The sequence below is a fragment of the Carcharodon carcharias genome, chromosome 10 (assembly GCF_017639515.1).
Source record: "Carcharodon carcharias isolate sCarCar2 chromosome 10, sCarCar2.pri, whole genome shotgun sequence".
In the NCBI taxonomy this organism is placed as follows: Eukaryota; Metazoa; Chordata; class Chondrichthyes; order Lamniformes; family Lamnidae; genus Carcharodon; species Carcharodon carcharias.
The window spans coordinates 3,617,517-3,638,733 of NC_054476.1; positions in this window are offsets into that span (position 1 = coordinate 3,617,517).

A 21,217-nucleotide genomic window follows, 5' to 3' on the forward strand; every position below is an offset into this window, starting at 1 on the left:
TCCAGCTCTATTCTATCGAAGGCACTCAAAGACTTGTTGTGATATTAATACAGGGGGAAGGATCAAGGACCAGAGAGCACTGATCCAAGGTGATTGGCAAAAGATATAATGGTGTCATGAGGAAAAACATTTTATGCAGTGAGTGGTTAGATCTAGAATACACTTCCTGAGAGCTGGAGGCAGATTCAATCATGACTTTCCAGCAAGAATTGGATCATGAGACGAAAGGGAAAGATTTTCAGGACTCTGAGGAAAAGGGGAGGTAGCGGCACTGTGCGAATTGCTCCATCAGAGAGCCAGCAGAGGCATTAAGGTCCGAGTTGCCTACTTGTTGCTGTAACCATTTTAAGATTCTATCAGCGTAGGACAGGTTTGTCTGCACCTCCTGCAGGCAAAGGTTAGCCTTCACCCCACGACCAAGGCCTGGGAATTCTGGGAAACACTAAAGGAGAGCTGACCTGTAAGTCTGTCACTTTTGTCTGACCCTTACACCCAAGAGCCTTGTAAATGAGCTCCATAAAAGCCTTCACCTCCTCAAAATAGCATACTTCCTGCACTACACTCAAAGATCCATGACTGTAATAATTCCTCACTCCTTTCATTTCTGATGGTAGAAATTTTGAGTATCTACACGTGCAATGGAATTGTCCAGAGGAAGAGATTCCCTGAGCCAAAAGAATACAGCTTGAAAACCTTTCCACAGCTGAAGATTTGTCTGTGCAGTTGGGGTGAGCTCATTCTCTGCTCTTCTCCTTGGTTTCAGTGAACCTGGAGAATTTCAATGAATTGGGGCCTGAATTGTTTCCTTGTTTTCCTGGCTGCCTGGATAATGCCAGAAGATTAATGGCCTGGAGAAGATTAATTTTTAGTGTCCCCAAAGGTGGCAGGGGCTGAAATTTCTCAAATCCTTGGGATACAGCGTATAATAATTTCTGGCTAAGCTCCAGGAAACTTTCTTCCTGATTGACCTACTTACAGTGGTTAAAAGTGCAAAGAAAGTGGAAGAAAAATAATTATTTGATTAGATTACTGGATGAAAAAGATTGCAGAAGCAGTGAGTAACCTTTTTCACAGGGTCAAACAATTCTCACGAATATGCCAGGTTTCTTTGTTGCTCAGCACTGCAGTGGTGCTGCTGATGTGAAGCTAACTTCTACAGGTAGGAGGACCTTAATTGACTGGAATAGAGGTCAAGACCTCAGACCAGTGCGAACACAACTTTAGGAGTCAGCCAACCTTGAGAAGTCATGCTGCTACCTGAGTACACAGTCAAAATGCCAGGAATGATCAGCACCCACAATATCCAATGGCATCGCCATCACCAAATCCCCCACCAGTGAGGGTCACCACTAAGCAGAAACTCAATTGTATCCCAATGTAAATGCCATGGCGACTGGAGTAGATCAGGGGCTGGGTCATCTATGGTGGGTAGCTCACCTCCTCTCTCCCCAAAGGCTCCACACTACATACAAGTCATGAGTCAGGTGTGTAATGGCAGACCCTCTACTTCCTTCCACTCAAGAAGCTCAACACCATCCAGAACAAAGAATTGGCTTGACCAATGTCCCACCAGTCAGGACTCTAGTTATCCAGAAGTTAGAACTGGTTTTAATCCTTTTAACCTTTCCTGGGTAACTATTCTAGTAGGTGAGTCAGAACCATCCAAAGTCTCCGGCTCTAACTCAGAGTTTCGGAGGGTTCCAGGTGCGGGATAATTGCTCAATGGAAGTTGAAACTTCCTGGGTGATTCCCATGCAGTTAGTAGGTTGGGTCTTCTGAGATGCATCTTCTGGGATGTGACCATCAGAATCTTTTAAACAAACACCTTTGCCCAGCAAATTACATTGACTGACAGCAGCTGCTATGTTGTGCTTCTGAAGGACCCAAGCTGCTTTATGGATACAGAGGCTACGACGCTCTCAGAGACCACGGGCAGAGCCATCCATGTCCGTTGGTGTTGGGCGTGATCGGCAGCATGAGCAGACAATATGGCGAGAAGGCCAAAAATCAGTTTCACCACGTCATGAAACCAGTTTGCGATCGTCCCCTCCCACCCATCGATGGTGGCCGCATTTCCTACCAACGGACATTGGGAATCTCGTTGTAATACATCAACATACCGTTTTTAGCCCAGCCCAGCAGAATCATCCCCCTCCCCCGCTGGATCGTCTGCCCACATTGACTTGATTGCAGGTCGGTGCAGAACACATCTCAACAAGTGTGACATGCAGAAGTCGGGACTTACCGTCAGGGCCTTGCTCACATCGTGGACATCTGAGAGGCAGAAGATGCTGGAGCCCCACAGCAATGAGATCCTGGAGGAGTGTCCATGGTATGCTGGGTGGATTCTCATGGACAAAACTCTGCTGTGAAGCAGCTTGTGGAAGCTGAAAAGTTAATGTTGAGGGTTTGAGAGGAAGACGTGCCAGGATGGGGTGAGGTTGTGAGGGAGGGAATGAAGGCATCGGGATGGGGTGAGGTTGAGGGGGGAATGAAGGTATCAGGCAAGGGGAGGTAGGGCGGGGGAAGGGAGTATGGGGGAGGAGGGGTAACAGAGCAGAAGACAGCAACTGGGGTAGTAGGTGCAAGGAGGGGTGGAAGGGGTAAGGGAAGGAGTTCAGAGTGGGGAAGGAGTGTGGAGAGGGGAGGGAATGAGGCTGGAGAAAAGAGTCAGGAGGCAGGAAGGACTAAGGGTGATGGAAGAGGTAAGAGGAGTCAGGAAGGGGGAAGGATTAAGCAAGCATGATGTTCCGGTGGGGGGAGGTGCAGGATGTGTGCAGCTCCCACAACACTCAAGGAACTTGACACCTTCCAGGACAAAGCAGCCCACAAACATTCATTCCCTCCACCACCAACGCACAGTAGCAGTAGTGTGTGCCATCTATAAGATGCACTGCAGGAATTCACCAAGGCTTCTTAGACAGCACCTTCCAAACCCATGACCACTAGCATCTAGGAGGACAAGGGCAGCAGAATGGGAACTCCACCACCTGCAAGTTCCCCTTCAATACACTCACCATCCTCATTTGGAAATATATCGCCGTTCCTTCACTGCTGCTGAGTCAAAACCCTGGAACTCCCTCCCTAACAGCACTGTGGGTGTACCTACACCACAGGAACTGCAGCGGTTCAAGAAGGCAGCTCACCACCACCTTCTCAAGGGCAATTAGGGTTGGGCAATAAATGTTGGCCCAGCCAGCGAAGCCCACATCCCATGAATTAATGAATAAAAGAAAGGTCCCACCGAGGTGTGTGTGTCTCTGCACTGGTGGAGGGTGTGGGTAGGCACTGTGACAGAGCTTAAAAGCTGCTTATTTCCAGCTCTTCAATGGAGGAGGTTCCCTCTTGGTTGTAGGTGAAGATGTGGATGGAGCTGAGGGACTGGCTGGCTGAGGGTGTCGGTCGCTGGACAGAGCTCCCTGTGAACCAAAGTAAAATCAAGTAGTGCATGGCAGCAGAGTCAAATGTAGGAGAGAGCGAGCACTCACAGATGTGTTGAGAGGGGGATGATGTGGTACAGAGTCTTCCCGTGGGTTTTGGCTGCTGACATCACTGTCACCACAGCACAGTTCATGTCCTCGCCAGTCAGCACGATGGTCGCTCCTCAGAGTGAGTGAGGGGCCTAATGTGGGCCACTCTCCCCCACCCTCCCCCCCAGCCCAAGTCTGGGGCCTCTGCCTGCTGATGTGAGCCAGCTTCTCCTGCATGAAAACAGATGGAGAGAGTGTGAGCAGGACACATGGCACAGTGCGGAATGTTTGTGTGGTGAGCGGAGACATGGACAGGATAAGGATGCAAACTCGAGAGGGTATGAGCCTGATGGGGATGTGAGGGTGTGTGTGAGAGTTAGTGGTGTTGTCCCTTGAGGTGTGAGATCCCTGTGATGGGTTTGTGAGTGTGTGAGTTGTGAATGATGAGAAGAGTGAGAGACCCTGGCGGAATCAATGAGACCATTCATCCTGTTGTGGCACTGAGTGGCTGCCTTCTTTTGCAGGGCATTGGCACTGACCACTGCTGCCACCACTTCCCATGCTGGATTGGTGATGCAACTGCCCATCCTGCAGCCAGACCTGGGGTATAGGACACCACGGTGAGCCTCCATTGCATCCAAAAGGCACTCAAGGGACGTGTCATTGAACCTGGGGGCTACAGTCATCTTGCCGTTCGGGACCACGTCTTCTGTGCAGCAGTTGTGGACTGGAAGCGATGAGAGGTGTACGTGTGGCTGCACTTTAAATATGGCATCTGGCATGATGAAGTGGCGAGGTGATGGTGTGGCTGGCGAATGAGAGCCCACACACTATGGAAGCGACGTGTTTCCCAGGAATGCATAATTAATGCGGTGGGTTTGGGATGATACAGTGTGAAAAGCCAGCATTGCGTCTGGTGCATGACACATAATTTTACCTGCCCATTGCCATACTTATTGCAAATCTGGGACGATTCCACCCAGTAGCTAAGATAAGCCCAGATTGAATCCAAAGAGACGTCATGTGTCTCATCTCTTGTGTGTGAAATATATTGGCTTTTTGAACAAACAGTTTGAGAGTCTGCCACAGGCGCAACAACCTTACTCCACCTCCCTCTTTCTCTGAAACCTCTCTCATCAAAGTTGAACTGTTTGTGATTTGAAAGCCCACCAGAAGACCTCATTGCTGCAAACTGAGAGTTCTTAAAGGAGAATTTTGAATCAACAATACTGTCTCCAGGGAAAAAGAGAATCACAGCTGCTCTATTGAGAAACCCAAGAACCAGCAGCTACTATGGAAAGTGACCCTTCAACTGTGAACAAGCAGCCAGATAATCAGTGACTTTTTTTTTTTTACCTGACTTTACGTTTTACTTGGCCAAGGTTTAAGATCAGACACTCTTCAGTGTTTTGTTTCTTTTTTGCATGCTTGGAGTGGGGGTGATTGTTCTGTGTTGCTTTTGCATTAGTGGGTAGCTCAACATAATTGTACATTTTAAACCTCTGGTTAATAATTTCTGCACCTTTGCATGAGTAAGTTTTAGCAATAAAACTACCTCTTTGCTTGCTAACTGAAGGAACCTGGGCAAAGAGGGGAGAAACTTCACCCCATCTTAATTTGGTGATAACACCATATGGAAATTATTAATGATCCCATTTGCTTCCTTCAGGCTATGTAAAAACATTTGTCAGCTCACAGACTGGGAAGCCTGATTTCATTGGACGAAACAGCCACCAATCATGTCCTGTTCAGCTGCTAAATTGAGACAAGGGGCTTTTTTTTCTTGTTGGCCACTATTTCTGGTTTTGCCACATCCGATGCCTTTGGCATTTAACAGGCAGTAAAAAGCCTTGTGTTCCAGTCTAATTTTTCATGCGCTCCTGCCAGAGATGGGATTATCCTGGAGGGTCGGTGGATTATCCTGGAGGGTCGGTGGATTGTCCTGGAGGGTCGGTGGATTGTCCTGGAGGGTCGGTGGATTATCCTGGAGGGTCGGTGGATTGTCCTGGAGGGTCGGTGGATTGTCCTGGAGGGTCGGTGGATTATCCTGGAGGGTCGGTGGATTGTCCTGGAGGGTGGGTGGATTGTCCTGGAGGGTCGGTGGATTATCCTGGAGGGTCGGTGGATTATCCTGGAGGGTCGGTGGATTGTCCTGGAGGGTCGGTGGATTATCCTGGAGGGTCGGTGGATTATCCTGGAGGGTCGGTGGATTGTCCTAGAGGGTCGGTGGATTGTCCTGTAGGGTCGGTGGATTATCCTGGAGGATCGGTGGATTGTCCTGGAGGGTCGGTGGATTGTCCTGGAGGGTCGGTGGATTTTCAATCCTGAAATGTGTGAACTGGTGAGGAAATCGAATATTTTTCCAAAAGAGCAATCGTATATACTGTCCTCAACTCAGTCTGATCTCCTCCCAAAAACTGAAACTTAAACAAGTGGAAAGGGCTTTTTAACTGCTTGTCAATATCAATTCACTTAGTTACATAGACATTTCTGAAATTTCGCTTTGAAAACTGAAATAGGAGACATTCTGCATTGATATCCTGCTATGTCAATCTTTACAATCCTCAGTGGCCTGTGTCAGTCTCAGCACAATTTGGTTTAGCTGTGTAATGCTCCTCTGAAGCACCTTCAGACTTTTACGATGTTTGAAGGCTCCTTAGGAATGCTGCTATTGTTATTCAGGAGCAAGATGTACAGAGACCGGAAATCAGAAAGAAAAACAGAAAATGCTGGAAACACTCACAAAACCCTGGCAGCATTTGTGCCAAGCGATACAGTTAATGGGCAGAGTTTTCGTCCCAATATGGGGAGGAGAATGGAGGAGGATAGGTGCATAATATCACCTCACGGCCAGTGGGATAGTTTGCCAGCACTATCCTGCGTCAGGTCATTCACTCCTTTCAAATGAAGCAGCATTTCACTTGCATTTCCCCCAACTTAGTCTACTTCATTTGTTGCTCCCAATGCAGTCTCCTCTACATTGGAGAGACCAAACGTAAACTGGGCGACCGCTTTGCAGAACACCTGCGGTCTGTCCGCAAGAATGACCCAAACCTCCCTGTCGCTTGCCATTTTAACACTCTACCCTGCTCTCTTGCCCACATGTCTGTCCTTGGCTTGCTGCATTGTTCCAGTGAAGCCCAATGCAAACTGGAGGAACAACACCTCATCTTCCGACTAGGTACTTTACAGCCTTCCGGACTGAATATTGAATTCAACAACTTGAGGTCTTGAGCTCCCTCCCCCATCCCCACCCCCTTTCTGTTTCCCCCTTCCTTTTTTCCCCAATAAATTATATAGATTTTTCTTTTCCCACCTATTTTCATTATTTTTAAATATTTTAAAATCTTTTATGCTCTCCCCACCCCCACTAGACCTATACCTTGAGTGCCCTACCATCCATTCTTAATTAGCACATTCGTTTAGATAATATCACCAACTTTAACACCTATGTGTTCTTTTGTTCTATTGTCGTTGACATCTTTTGATGATCTGCTTCTATCACTGCTTGTTTGTCGCTACAACCACACCAACCCCCTCCACTTCTCTCTCTCTCTCTCTCTCCCCCCCCACCCCACACACACCTTAAACCAGCTTATATTTCAACTCTTTCTTGGACTCGAACTCAAGTTCTGTCGAAGGGTCATGAGGACTCGAAACGTCAACTCTTTTCTTCTCCGCCGATGCTGCCAGACCTGCTGAGTTTTTCCAGGTAATTCTGTTTTTGCTTTGGATTTCCAGCATCTGCAGTTTATTGTTTTTATCTCTGTGTTTAATTGACTGCCACTGCTCTTCAAGAAATGCCTACCTCCTTGAAGAAGTTCTGTTCTTTTCTACGACATGATTTCCGTACCTCTCTTTTGCCTTGCTCACCTTCATTGCTTTCCATTTCCCTCCTAGTGTTTGACAAGGTGTTTACTAAAACCCGCTTTCACAGCCATATCTTCTTTCTCAGTGACTGTCTCCGTCTCTGACTTACCCCACTTGGATTTCAACTGAAATTCCACCCCTCATGTTTCGAACCCACCCAGGATTACAGGTATCTCCGGGACATAAAACGTTTCTCGGACTGCTGTTCCCGTCACATTCTGAAATCCACACTCAGTGCCATGCGCCGCCATATGAACACACTCGACCTCTCCCTCCAGCAGCACCGCCGTACCCTTTTTCAAAGCTGCGCGTGCCCCCAGTTTCATTTTATTCTTCGGCTCATCCGACGCCTCAACAAGAAACTTTTTCTCTTTCTCTCATGTGCTCAGGAACGCATGCTCCAACAACTCATCGACACCAACACCCATCTAGGACCCTCCACCCCTGCCCGTCCCTCCGTCCCCACCCCATCTTCCAGTCCCAACCCCAGCCGTGTATTCACTATAGCCCCTGACCTTCCCCTCTCCGATGCTGAACGTTCAGTGCTCAGCAAAGGAATTAGTTTCATACCCTTACGCCCTCACCTTAATGAATTTCGGGCTCGGCATGATGCTGAACTCTTCTTCCGCCGTCTTCGTCTCCGGGCTCACTTCTTTGGGCAGGAGTCCTCTCTCAGTTCAACGGATCTTTTTACCCATCTCCAATATTCTCCCTCCACCTGGACCCCTTGCTCTGGATTCTTACCTTCTCTTGATCTTTTCATTGAGAACTGTCGGCGCGACATTAGTTGTCTCAATTTCTCTGCTCCTTTCACCCATTCTAATCTCTCTCTCTCTGAACTTACTGCACTCCATTCTCTCAGGTCCAACCCTGACATTGTCATCAAACCCACTGACAAGGGTGGTGCTGTTGTTGTCTAGCGCACTGACCTCTACCTCGCGGAGGCTGAGCGTCAACTCGCAGACACTTCCTCCTACGTCTCCCTGGACCATGACCCCACCACTGAACATCAAGCCATTGTTTCCAGGACTGTCATTGACCTCATCTCCTCTGGGGAGCTTCCTCCCACAGCTTCCAACCTGATAGTCGCCCAACCTCAGACGGCCCGCTTCTATCTCCTACCCAAAATCCACAAACAGAACTGCCCCGGTAGACCGATCGTCTCAGCTTGATCCTGCCCCACAGAACTCATTTTTCGTTATCTTGACTCCCTTCTCTCTCCCTTTGTCCAGTCCCTTCTCACCTACATCCGTGATTCCTCTGACACCTTACGTCACATCAACAATTTCCAGTTCCCTGGCCCCAACCGCTTCCCCTAAACCATGGTCGTCCAATCCCTCGACACCTCCATCCCCCACAAGGATGGTCTGAGGGCCCTTAGCTTCTTCCTCGAACAGAGGCCCAAACAATCCCAATCCACCACTACTCTCCTCCGTCTGGCTGAACTTGTTCTCACGCTGAACAATTTCGCCTTCAACTCCTCTCACTTCCTCCAAATAAAAGGTGTGGCCATGGGTACCCGCATGGGCCCCAGTTATGCCTGTCTCTTTCTGGGGTATGTGGAACATTCCTTGTTCCAGTCCTACTCCGGCCCCCTCCCACAACTCTTTCTCCGGTACATCGATGATTACTTCGGTGCTGCTTCATGCTCTCGTCGGGACTTGGAAAAATTTATTAATTTTGCTTCCAATCTCCACCCCTCCATCATTTTCACATGGTCCATCTCTGACACTTCCTTCCCTTCCTTGACCTCTCTGTCTCAATCTCTGGTGATAGACTGTCCACCAATATCCATTACAAACCCACCGACACCCACAGTTACCTCGACTACAGCTCCTCACACCCCGCTTCCTGTAAGGACTCCATCCCATTCTCTCAGTTCCTTCGCCTCCGTCGCATCTGTTCCGATGACGCTACCTTCAAAAACAGTTCCTCTGACAAGTCCTCCTTCTTCCTTAACCAAGGTTTTCCACCCACGGTCGTTGACAGGGCCCTCAACCGTGTCCGGCCCATCTCTCGCTCATCCGCCCTCACGCCTTCTCCTCCCTCCCAGAAACATGATAGGGTCCCCCTTGTCCTCACTTATCACCCCACCAGCCTCCGCATTCAAAGGATCATCCTCCGCCATTTCCGCCAACTCCAGCATGATGCCACCACCAAACACATCTTCCCTACAGCCCCTCTATCGGAATTCCATAGGGATCGCTCCCTCTGGGACACCCTGGTCCACTCCTTCATCACCCCCTACTCCTCAACCCCCTCCTATGGCACCACCCCATGCCCACGCAAAAGATGCAACACCTGCCCCTTCACTTCCTCTCTCCTCACCGTCCAAGGGCCCAAACACTCCTTTCAAGTGAAGCAGCATTTCACTTGCATTTCCTCTAACTTAGTCTACTGCATTCATTGCTCCCAATGTGGTCTCCTCTACATTGGAGAGACCAAACTTAAACTGCGCGATCGCTTTGCAGAACACCTGCGGTCTGTCCGCAAGAATGACCCAAACCTCCCTGTCGCTTGCCATTTTAACACTCCACCCTGCTCTCTTGCCCACATGTCTGTCCTTGGCTTGCTGCATTGTTCCAGTGAAGCCCAACGCAAACTGGAGAAACAACACCTCATCTTCCGACTAGGTACTTTACAGCCTTCCGGACTGAATATTGAATTCAACAACTTGAGGTCTTGAGCTCCCTTCCCCATCCCCACCCCCTTTCTGTTTCCCCCTTCCTTTTTTTCCCCAATAAATTATATAGATTTTTCTTTTCCCACCTATTTTCATTATTTTTAAATATTTTAAAATCTGTTATGCTCTCCCCACCCCCACTAGAGCTATACCTTGAGTGCCCTACCATCCATTCTTAATTAGCACATTCGTTTAGATAATATCACCAACTTTAACACCTATGTGTTCTTTTGTACTATTGTTGTTGACATCTTTTGATGATCTGCTTCTATCACGGCTTGTTTGTCCCTACAACCACACCCCCACTCCACTTCTCTCTCTCTCTCTCCACCCCCCCACACACCTTAAACCAGCTTATATTTCAACTCTTTCTTGGACTCGAACTCAAGTTCTGTCGAAGGGTCATGAGGACTCGAAACATCAACTCGTTTCTTCTCCGCCAATGCTGCCAGACCTGCTGAGTTTTTCCAGGTAATTCTGTTTTTGCTTTTTCATTTTCCTGGAGGCAGGATTGAGGGTACATGGGCAATTTGCCCATGAGCGGCAAGTAGCCAGTTGAGGTGAGTTAAATGCCAATTATCCGAGGCCAACTGGAATTTTCCCTCAGCATCAGGAAACAGGTCAGCTCCCTGGAGTTGGCCTCCTGGTGGCAAATGGAGTGGGGGTGGCGATGGTGGGCAGTGTTTCTTGATTTCATGACCACTACTGTGGCCACAGACCACTCTGTGGGGATTCCCCTCCACAATGGTGGTCTGGCAGCTGCAGTTATTTTCTTAAATCCAAATTTGTTAAAGTTACTGAGAGGGCAATTCAAGATTGAGGTATTCTCCCTCTCCCTCCCCTGTAAGGCAGGCTGCAGCTCCTCCTCGACCCCCTAGCTTTGAGACCGCAGCCACCGTCCATTGGACAGTGAGTGCACTCTCTGGCCACTAATTCATTCATTGGACAATCAAAATAAATTCACTGCTTGGTGGCTGCTTCTGACATGGTGTGGGGTCAGAACCCCCATTTGACCCTGACTCAAAACACAGAATCCTTCCCAATGTTTCAGATCATTGCCCTGAATTGACGAGTCCCTGGGAGGTGGGTTTGGAGGTGGGGTGGGCGGAGGGTTTGAGGAGGTGAGAAAGATTAGAGAAAATGTCAGACAGGAATTCCACACGTTCCTGCCCTCTCCCGCTTTTCTTGGAGGTGGCTTCTGTGTTACTACAAACTAACTGGCAATGGTGGGAAGCCAGTTAAGATTGCTAATGAAGCCGTTCTCAGGCATTTCCTGAGGGCAGTGGAATTTTACCAGCAGCGCACAGGGACCTCCCCTGCTGTGTCTGCAGCTTTTCAACTCAGAGGAGGTGATTGTTTGGGGGAATGTCATGAAAATTAAATGCAATCAGCTCATTAAAGGTTCAAATTTGGCAAACCTGGCATCACTTGCAGGCGGAGGCTTCTGCTCTCCTCTCCAACAGGATATTTCATCTCATTCCTATTTTTCCTTAGTTCTGATGAAGATTCATACGGACTTGAGACGTTAACTGTGTTCCTCTCCGCAGATGCTGTCAGACCTGCTGAGTTTTTCCCTGCTATTTTTGTTTTTGTTTCAGATTTCCAGCATCCGCAGTACTTTTTTTTATCTTAGTGTTTAATTGTCTGCCACTTCTCTTCCAGGAAAGCCTACCTTGAAGAAGTACTGCTCTCCTCTCCGACAGGATATTTCATCTCATTCCTATTTTTCCTTAGTTCTGTTGAAGAGTCATACAGACTTGAAACGTTAACTGAGTTCCTCTCCGAAGATGCTGTCAGACCTGCTGAGTTTTTCCAGCTATTTTTGGTTTTCTTACAGTTTCATGATTATTTCCTGCAGATTGAAGTAACAGACAGTGCTGGTGGAGGAAAAATGGCTGTTGTTTCCTCCGTTTAGTCCTGCGCTCTCTCACCCCATTCACCTCAGTGAAGGCTGCTGGTCACCCTTGTAGTCACATGCACTGAATTGTCCTCCTGCCTCCTCAACCCACCCGCTGACCCTGATTGGGCTGCGATCCCAGAGTTGCCCCCCTAGTTGGAAAAATAGATCGGCAGTCCTGTTACAGTCGTGATCAGGTTGGTGACTTGAAAATGGTCGCACCATCAAGAAGAAAAAAAGCCTAAGGTGGGAAGATTAAGCCCATTAACTCCATACGAGCAGACATACATAGAACTAGAAGCAAGAGTAGGCCACTCGGCCCCTCAAGCCTGCACTGCCATTCAGTAAGATCTGAATGTAGCCTCAACCTCACATTCCTGCCTACCCCCCAATAAACTTTCACCCCCTTGATAATCAAGAATCTATCTAACTCCACCTTAAAAATATTCAGACTCTGTCTGCTTCCACTGCCTTCTCAAGAGGAGAGTTTCAAAGACTCGTCACACTCTGAGAGAAAAAAAATTTCTCCTCATCTCTGCCTTAAATGAGCAATGACTTATTTTTAAACAATGACCCCAAGTTCTAGATTCTCTCACAAGTGGAAACATCCTCTCCACAGCCACCCTGTCAAGACCCTTCAGGATCTTAAAGGTTTCAATTAAGTCGCCTCTTAATCTTTTAAATTCCAATGGATACAAGCCTAACCTGTCCAGCCTTTCCTCATAAGACAACCAGCCCATTCCTAGTATTAGGCTCGTAAACTTTCTCTGAGCTGCTTCTAATGCATCTTTCTTTAAATAAGGAGACAAGTATTGTATGCAATACTCCAAATGTGGTTTCATCAGTGCCCTGTATAACCTCCCTACTTTTGTAATCAATTTCCCTCACAATAAATGGTAACATTCTATTAGCTTTTCTAATAGCCTGCCGTACCTGCATACTAACCTTTCGTCATTCATGCACTAGGACACCCAGATCCCTCTGAATCTCAGAGCTCTGAAAACCCTCACTGTTTGGAAAATAAGCTCCTTTTTTATTCTTCTTGCCAAAATGAACAATTTCATATTTGCCCATACTATACTCCATTTGCCAGATCTTTACCCACTCACTTAACCTATCTTAACCTAGCTATGTCACTTTGTAACCTCCATAGATCCTCTTCACGATTTACTTTCCTACCTCTCTTTGTGCCCTCAGCAAATTTAGCAATTTTAATTTTAAATTTAATTTTGATTTTAAATTTTGAGTATTTTCTGTTTTTAATTGCTGTTGCTGTTGTTGTGACAAATGTCAGCTGACCCTTGCTAGTGACTCCAACTCATTTCTTCCAATAATCTTCAGCTCATTTCAGCTTGCCCTCTTCACCACGACCGAGCAGTTTTCATCCAGCAATTGCTAACACACCTTGTGTCTCCCCACCAGCAGGTTTCCCTTCCGCTGGCAATCTTCACTCGACAAACCGGTGATAGCAGGAACAGCGAGGAACAACAGAAACCTTCATTGAAGATTATGTCGCCGTTTTGGTGCATATCAAATGCATCGTGCAATATTGCTGTTTTGTTTATTAAAATACCAAGTTACAAAGTTTGCAAGTAAAATGATGGTAATAAATAACTAGGAGGAATAAAAAATCAGTATTATTTTTCTACCAAAGTTTTCATTTAATTAGAAGCTCAATAACATTATCTCCACTGAGGTAAGAACAGATGTATTACATGATATATGTTAATTATGAAGTAGTTTTTCAAAGTGAATGCAGTAATAGGGTTGTGTAATTACATATTTAAGTGGATCCAGTAAAGCAATAAGCTCATTACTAAAATCCCGGACTCAATCATAGATAAAATTAATATGTTTTTGAGAATGGTCTGATTGGCATAAATTTAAACACACAGCAACTTAAACAGACAAAGCATCCCCAGACTAAAATATATCTGAATGCATCAGACTTTTAACTAAATGTTTATTTCACCTGGTGGATTACATTTTCTTCATTAAAATATTTAGCAGCCTTTGCTTCATGAATATGCAGGAAACAATGGCCCACTTGGATCAGCGTGATTAGATTAAAATAGTCTTGCAGAACCAATGAGGCCATTTAAAATTAAAATGATGCTTCTCAATCCCTATGGCTGTCGGCTGGATTCATCAAAATGGCAGACATTAATAAAATTAAAATACATTACTGTGGAATATTTTGCGATGAAGGCTGTAATTCCTTTGAATATCAAATTCATTTTTCATGTATTCTCTGTGTTGCCTCCCAGGTTGAGAAATTACATTTTGTGGTGGTTTGATTAAATCAGTGCTCCTCAGATTTTCAATTAAATCACAGAAAGCAAAACAGGAGTTTTGGAGGGTGGCCGAGTTGTACTATTACTAAAAGAGTTGAACTGCAGATACTTCTTAAGTGGAAATATTAAGTTTATTTACAATTTACTCAGCAACAATTACATGCGTGTTTTAAACTCCCACACTGCCTACTGAGGTAGCCCATGCTACTCTCCTATTGGCTACTACAGATCATGTTATCTTCCTTAACAAGCATTATTATTAAAGCTATATTACACACTAAATAAAACCATATTTGCTACATCCCTCCCCCTTTAAATCAGATATACATATTATATTTACAAGTAAAAATTTCTCAAGACAACAAAATATTTACACTGGTAAGTAATTTACAAGTTCAGTCTTTCAGGTGGTTTCCTTGTCTGTGTGGAATGTCGCAGCTCCATAACTTCAGATTCTCTGTCAGGAACCTCCTTTTGTGGAGTTGCATCAACATCAGGTGCTTCGGTGGGCACTTGCATTTCTGTATCCTCAACTCTTACAGGAACATCAGACATGTCAGTCCTGGGTTAAGTAACCTCAACAGGAAATACTGATCTGGTCATGATCACTGGTGGAATGTTTGTGGGTGATTGTTTCTCTCTTCCTTAAATGATCTACATGTTTCAGTATGACCTGGCCTTCCACCTCCCCATGGTAAGGTAGCGGCTCAGTCACTATACTTATTTCATCCGGTAACCACTTTGACCCTTCTCTGAAGATCTTCACATATACCGTCTCTCCCACGGTGAATTTCTTCTCACGACTATGTCAGTCATGTCTAGTTTTCTGGCTTCCCAGACTCCTTTCCACCTTCCCCTCTAAGCTCAGCATTATTCAGCTCAATCTCAGCCTGAGATGGTGTTTAATCAATAGCTCCGCAGTTGTGACACCTGTTATTGCACGAAGGGTGGTCCTATAATGGAAAAGACAACATGCTAGCTTAGTTGTTAAAGAATCACAAGTTAGCTTTTTCATGCCTGTCTTGAACTTTTGGACCTCCCTTTTGGCCAGTCCGTTTGAAGAAGGGTGGTATGGGGAAGTGTTTACCAGTGATACCACTGAAACTCAGCACTCGTAAATGCCGTGCTGTTATCAGAAACGATTACTCCTGGTAGTTCATGAATGGCAAAACTTTGACGTAGTTTCTAAATTGTAGTGCCCGACATTGGTGACTTCACCTCATATACAACCAACCATTTTGAATGGGGATTGACAATGAGCAGAAACATTGTTCCCAGGAAAGATCCAACATAGTCAATGTGCAAACACAACCAGGGTCACCAAGGACGTAATGGAGTTGTTAATGGCAACTTTTGCAGTTGCTGACACTGCACACGATACTTCACTAAATTTTCTATTTTGCAAACCATCTCAGGCCACTGTAGGTAGCTGTCTGCTATAGTTTTCATTTGGAGAATTCCTGGATGGGCACTGTCTAGTTCAAATAAAAGTGGCTCCCTTCCCTTTGGAGGAACTATCACTCATGCTCCCCACAATAAGATGCCATCATGGCTTCTTATGAAGTATGGTTTCATTTCATCAGATATAGGATCTTATTACCAACCATGAAGCACTTGTTTTCGCACTTGAAATAGGACTGGTTCCCGACTTGTCCAATCACTGATCTGTCGAGCGTACACTAGCGAAAAAACTAAGAAATTTAACAGTAAAACAGGTTCCTGTGGAAATGGGACATGCTCATCATTTTCTTGTAAAGGCAAACGACTGAGGGCATCGGCATTAGTGATTTGATTGCGAGGCCTATGTATGAAAGTGTATTTGTAAGCTGCCAGAATTAAAGTCCACTGTTGTATTCTTGCCGAGGCTATGGGTGGTATAACCTTGTCCTCACTAAACAATCTTAGCAGTGACTTGTGACCTGAAATGATTGTAAAATGGCGGCCGTGTACATACTGGTGAAATTTCTTGACACCAAAAGAGGCCTTTTTCTATCTGTGTGTATCCTTTTTCCGCAGTGGTGAGCGTTCTTGGTAGGTAACCTATTGTTCCTTCTGTGCCGTTGTCCATCTGATGAAAGAGCACTGCTCCCACTCCATAGGGAGATGTGTCACATGTCAGTACTAATTCTTTTCACAACAAAAACAGAATTACCTGGAAAAACTCAGAAGGTCTGGCAGCATCGGCGGAGAAGAAAAGAGTTGACGTTTCGAGTCCTCATGACCCTTCAACAGAATTAGGTGAATCCAAGGAGAGGGGTGAAATATAAGCTGGTTTAAGGTGGGTGGAGGAGGGGGGGGGGAGAGAAGTGGAAGGGGGTGGTGTGGTTGTAGGGACAAGCAAGCAGTGATAGGAGAAGATAATTAAAAGATGTCACAGACAAAAGAACAAAAGAACACAGAGGTGTTGAAGTTGGTGATATTATCTAAACGAATGTGCTAATTATGAATGGATGGTAGAGCACTCAAGGTATAGCTCTAGTGGGGGTGGGGGAAGAATAGAAGATTTAAAAATAATGGAAATAGGTGGGAAAAGAAAAATTTATATAAATTATTGGAAAAAAATAAAAGGAAGGGGGACGAAACAGAAAGGGGGTGGGGATGGAGGAGGGAGGTCAAGATCTAAAGTTGTCGAATTCAATATTCAGTCCGGAAGGCTGTAAAGTGCCTAGTCGGAAGATGAGGTGCTGTTCCTCCAGTTTGCGTTGGGCTTCACTGGAACAATGCAGCAAGCCAAGGACAGACATGTGGGCAAGAGAGCAGGGTGGAGTGTTAAAATGGCAAGTGACAGGGAGGTTTGGGATCGTTCCCTCCGGGACACCCTGGTCCACTCCTCCATCACCCCCTACTCCTCAACCCCCACCTATGGCACCTCCCCATGCCCACACAAAAGATGTAACACCTGCCCCTTCACTTCCTCTCTCCTTACCATCCAAGGGCCCAAACACTCCTTTCAAGTGAAGCAGCATTTCATTTGCATTTCCCCCAACTTAGTCTACTGCATTCCTTGCTCCCAATGTGGTCTCCTCTACATTGGAGAGACCAAACGTAAACTGGGCGACCGCTTTGCAGAACACCTGCGGTCTGTCCGCAAGAATGACCCAAACCTCACTGTCGCTTGCCATTTCAACACTCCACCCTGCTCTCTTGCCCACATGTCTGTCCTTGGCTTGCTGCATTGTTCCAGTGAAGCCCAATGCAAACTGGAGGAACAACACCTCATCTTCCGACTAGGCACTTTACAGCCTTCCAGACTGAATATTGAATTCAACAACTTTAAGTCTTGAACTCCCTCCTCCATCCCCAACCCTTTTCTGTTTCATCTTCCTTCCTTTTGTTTTTTCCAATAATTTATATAGATTTTTCTTTTCCCACCTATTTCCATTATTTTTAAATATTTTATTCCCCCCCACCCCCACTAGAGCTATACCTTGAGTGCCCTAGCATCCATTCTTAATTAGCACATTTGTTTAGATAATATCACCAACTTCAACACCTGTGTTCTTTTGTTCTTTTGTCTGTGACATCTTTTGATGATCTGCTTCTATTACTGCTTGCTTGTCCCTACAACCACACCCCCCCCTCCACTTCTCTCCCCCACCCAACCACACCCCCCCCCCACCTTAAACCAGCTTATATTTCACCCCTCTCCTTGGATTCGCCTGGTTCTGTTGAAGGGTCATGAGGACTCGAAACGTCAACTCTTTTCTTCTCCGCTGATGCTGCCAGACCTGCTGAGTTTTTCCAGGTAATTCTGTTTATGTTTTGGATTTCCAGCATCCGCAGTTTTTTGTTTTTATTTTTGTACTAATTCTTTCACCTGGCCATAATGCACTGATAGACTGGACGAGAGCAACAATTGCTTCACCTTTATGAAAGCTTCTTTCTGGGGCGCCTCTCAAGACCAACTTTGGTTCTTTTTGAGTAGAGAATGCAGGGGGGGGGGGGCAGCACTGTAGACAAATTGGATAAGAACAGCCCATAATAGTTGATCATTCCTAGGAATGATTTAAGCTCTGAGGTGTCCTTTGGTGCAGGTGCCTCTCTTATGGCTCTCACTTTCTCCTCAACCTGGTGGAGGCCCTGTGAATCTACCCAGTGACCCAAATACATTATCTTCCTCTCTTGGAATGTGCACCTATCTTGTTTTAAATGCACCCCAGCTTGCAAGAAACATTTTAAGACTTCTAAGTTTGCCAAATGCTCTTTTTCAGTGAAGTCTGTTATCAAAATGTTGTCTAAATAAACTACAACATTGGGCAGTCCCTGCAGTAAACTTTCCATTATTCTCTGGAAGATGGCGCAAACTGATGAGTTGCTGAAAGACAATCGAGTATATTGGTACAACCCTTTGTGGGTATTAATTGTTACAAATTTTCGGGAGGTATTATCCAACTCTAGTTGTTCATAAGCATGACTCATATCAAACTGCGTGTATGCCAGTTTGGCTTACAGGTCTTCGATTTTTGGAACAGGATGCCAGTCTATCTTAGCTAATTGATTAAACACCAATTTGTAGTCTCCACAAATTCGGACGCTTTAGTCGGGCTTAAGGACAGGGACCATGGGCACTGCCCAGTCTGAGAACAGCACAGGTTGTATAACGCCCAGTTTCTCTAGTCTGATCAGTTTAGTGTCGGCTTTCTCTTGCAGTCTCACCTTCATGAAGTGAGGAGTTACTTCCAGATCCACATGAATTTTTGCCTGCAGCCTCTGGATTTTCCCAAGTTTGCCCTTGAAGACTGTGGCGCACTTTCACAGTGGCTCTGATAGCCCACTTGCTCTCAACTGGAAAATTTCACCCCATTCTAACTTAATCTCCAGTTTCACCCCAGGAGACTTGGCCCCTCACTTGCTATCACCATCAATAACTGTCTTCCACTCTGCTCATGCCTTTGACCTGAATGTCTTCAGCCGTGTATGTTTTTAATTTGACAGCAGATTCTTCTAAACTTAATTAATGTTCCCCATTATTCCGATATCTGAAGGTATGTTTCCCAATTACTGTAGTGGAAGCTCCTGTGTCCATTTCCATTCTAACAGGTCTGCCATTTACTTTCACTGTGACAAATATTGGTTCTGCCTTTCTAACTTTCAGAATAAACGACGAGAAAATATCTGAAACAAAAACAAAAAATGCTGGAAAAACTCAGCAGGTTTGACAACGACTGTGGAGAGAGAGACAGAGTTAAGGTTTCGAAACATTAACTCTTTCTTTCTCACTGCAGATGCTGTCAGACCTGCTGAGTTTTTCCAGCATTTTTTGCTTATGTTTCAGATTTCCAGCATCCGCAGTATTTTGCCTTTACCTTAAAATAAATATCTGAATTTGTTGTTTTAGGCTCTTCTACATTGTAGATCTCACTGGGTTTTATTCTTTTGTTTGAAAGTCTGCTTGAATCTTTCCTTGCACTGTCTTCTTATGAGTCCATTTCTGTGACAATAAAAACATTCGCTTTTTTTAAACTGCCAATCGTTAAAAGACTGTTTGTTTCCATTTCTATTGAAATTATTATTTGATTTTGCTGCTAAGTTATATTTCCCTATTCTTCGGCTACGGTGGTGGTGGGGGGGGGTGGGGGGGGTCGGGGCGAGGTGGTGGTGGGGAGGGGTGGGGGGGGTGGGGGCGAGGTGGGGGTGGGTGGGGGGTGGGGGGGGGTGGGGGCAAGGTGGTGGTGGGTGGGGTGTGTTGTTTTCTGCTTCTCAGCAGAGTCTTGCATTTTTGCCCCCTTGTTGGCTAGGGTTTGCCATTTGATGTTGAATACAACGCCAAATCCCAACAGCCAAAGCTCCTGGTGATTATGCAATGGTTCAAATTTAAGTCCAGGGATAGAGCTGTGGGGGAGACAGTTTGCTCGCTATATGGCAAGTCTGAGGCCGGAATTTTCCGGCCCCTGTCATGGGTGGGACCCACCGTGGGCGAGGCCGTGGCCCAGCCAGGAGTCCACAGGACCGGAAGATCACGACGGCGGAAAATCCCGTCCCGGAACAATTGACAGAACATTGCGACTTTGGTATGAGATCGTTTGGTGTGCGGTATAAATGGAGATGTGGTTTGGAAGAGATTGCTGTCCGAAACAAATTCGGATTTTCGGAAGGGATTGGAATTCACTCCGGCTACGGAAGGTGCAGTGCGGAGCTGGAAAGCCAAAAAGAGAACGCAAACTGGCGCCGTCCCTCACGCCGGGTGGGGGGGGACCTCAACCAAAAAAGAGTGCAAAAGCGCAAGGCTTTGTTCAGGAGCAGGAAGCAGCCACCGCTAGCAGACAAATTAAAAGAGATAACTTAGCAGCAAAGGCACGACATAATGATAACAGAGGTGGAGGCAGACAGCCATCGAAACAGACAACTCATGAGACATTGTAAAGATAGAATCAGGCAGGCTTTCAGACAAGAACAGAAACCCAATGTGATCTACAGTGCTGAAAAACCTGAAGCAATAGATTCAGATATTTATGTTTTGTACAATTTAAAGGTAGGAAGAACAGAACCTATCTATGTAACCATGAGAGTGACTGAGAGACCGATCAGAGTGGAGGTGGATACAGGAGCAGCCACTATGGTAATAGGTGAGCATTCTTTAAAATACCTGATTCGGAGGGAACGTAAACTAAATTTGGCAGAAACAGATGCCAAATTGAAAACTTACACGGGAGAAGACACACAAGTCAAGGGCATAAGTAAAGTCACAGTTAACTTCAGAGGTCAAACAGTAAAATTACCCTTGATGGCGGGAGTAGTTGAGGGGCCTAGTCTCCTTGGATGAAACTGTCTGAAAGAAATTAAATTGGAATGGGCTGAAATCTTCCAACTGAGAACTAATGGGCTATCAGAGTTGCTACAGAAATATGCCTCAGTCTTTAAGGTCAAACCTGGAAAGATCGAAGGGCTACAAGCAAAAATTCATGTGGATCCAGAGGCAACACCCAGATTCATGAAGGCAAGACCAGTACCTTATGCAATGCAGGAAAGGGTAGATGCAGAACTGGACAGATTAGAAAAACTG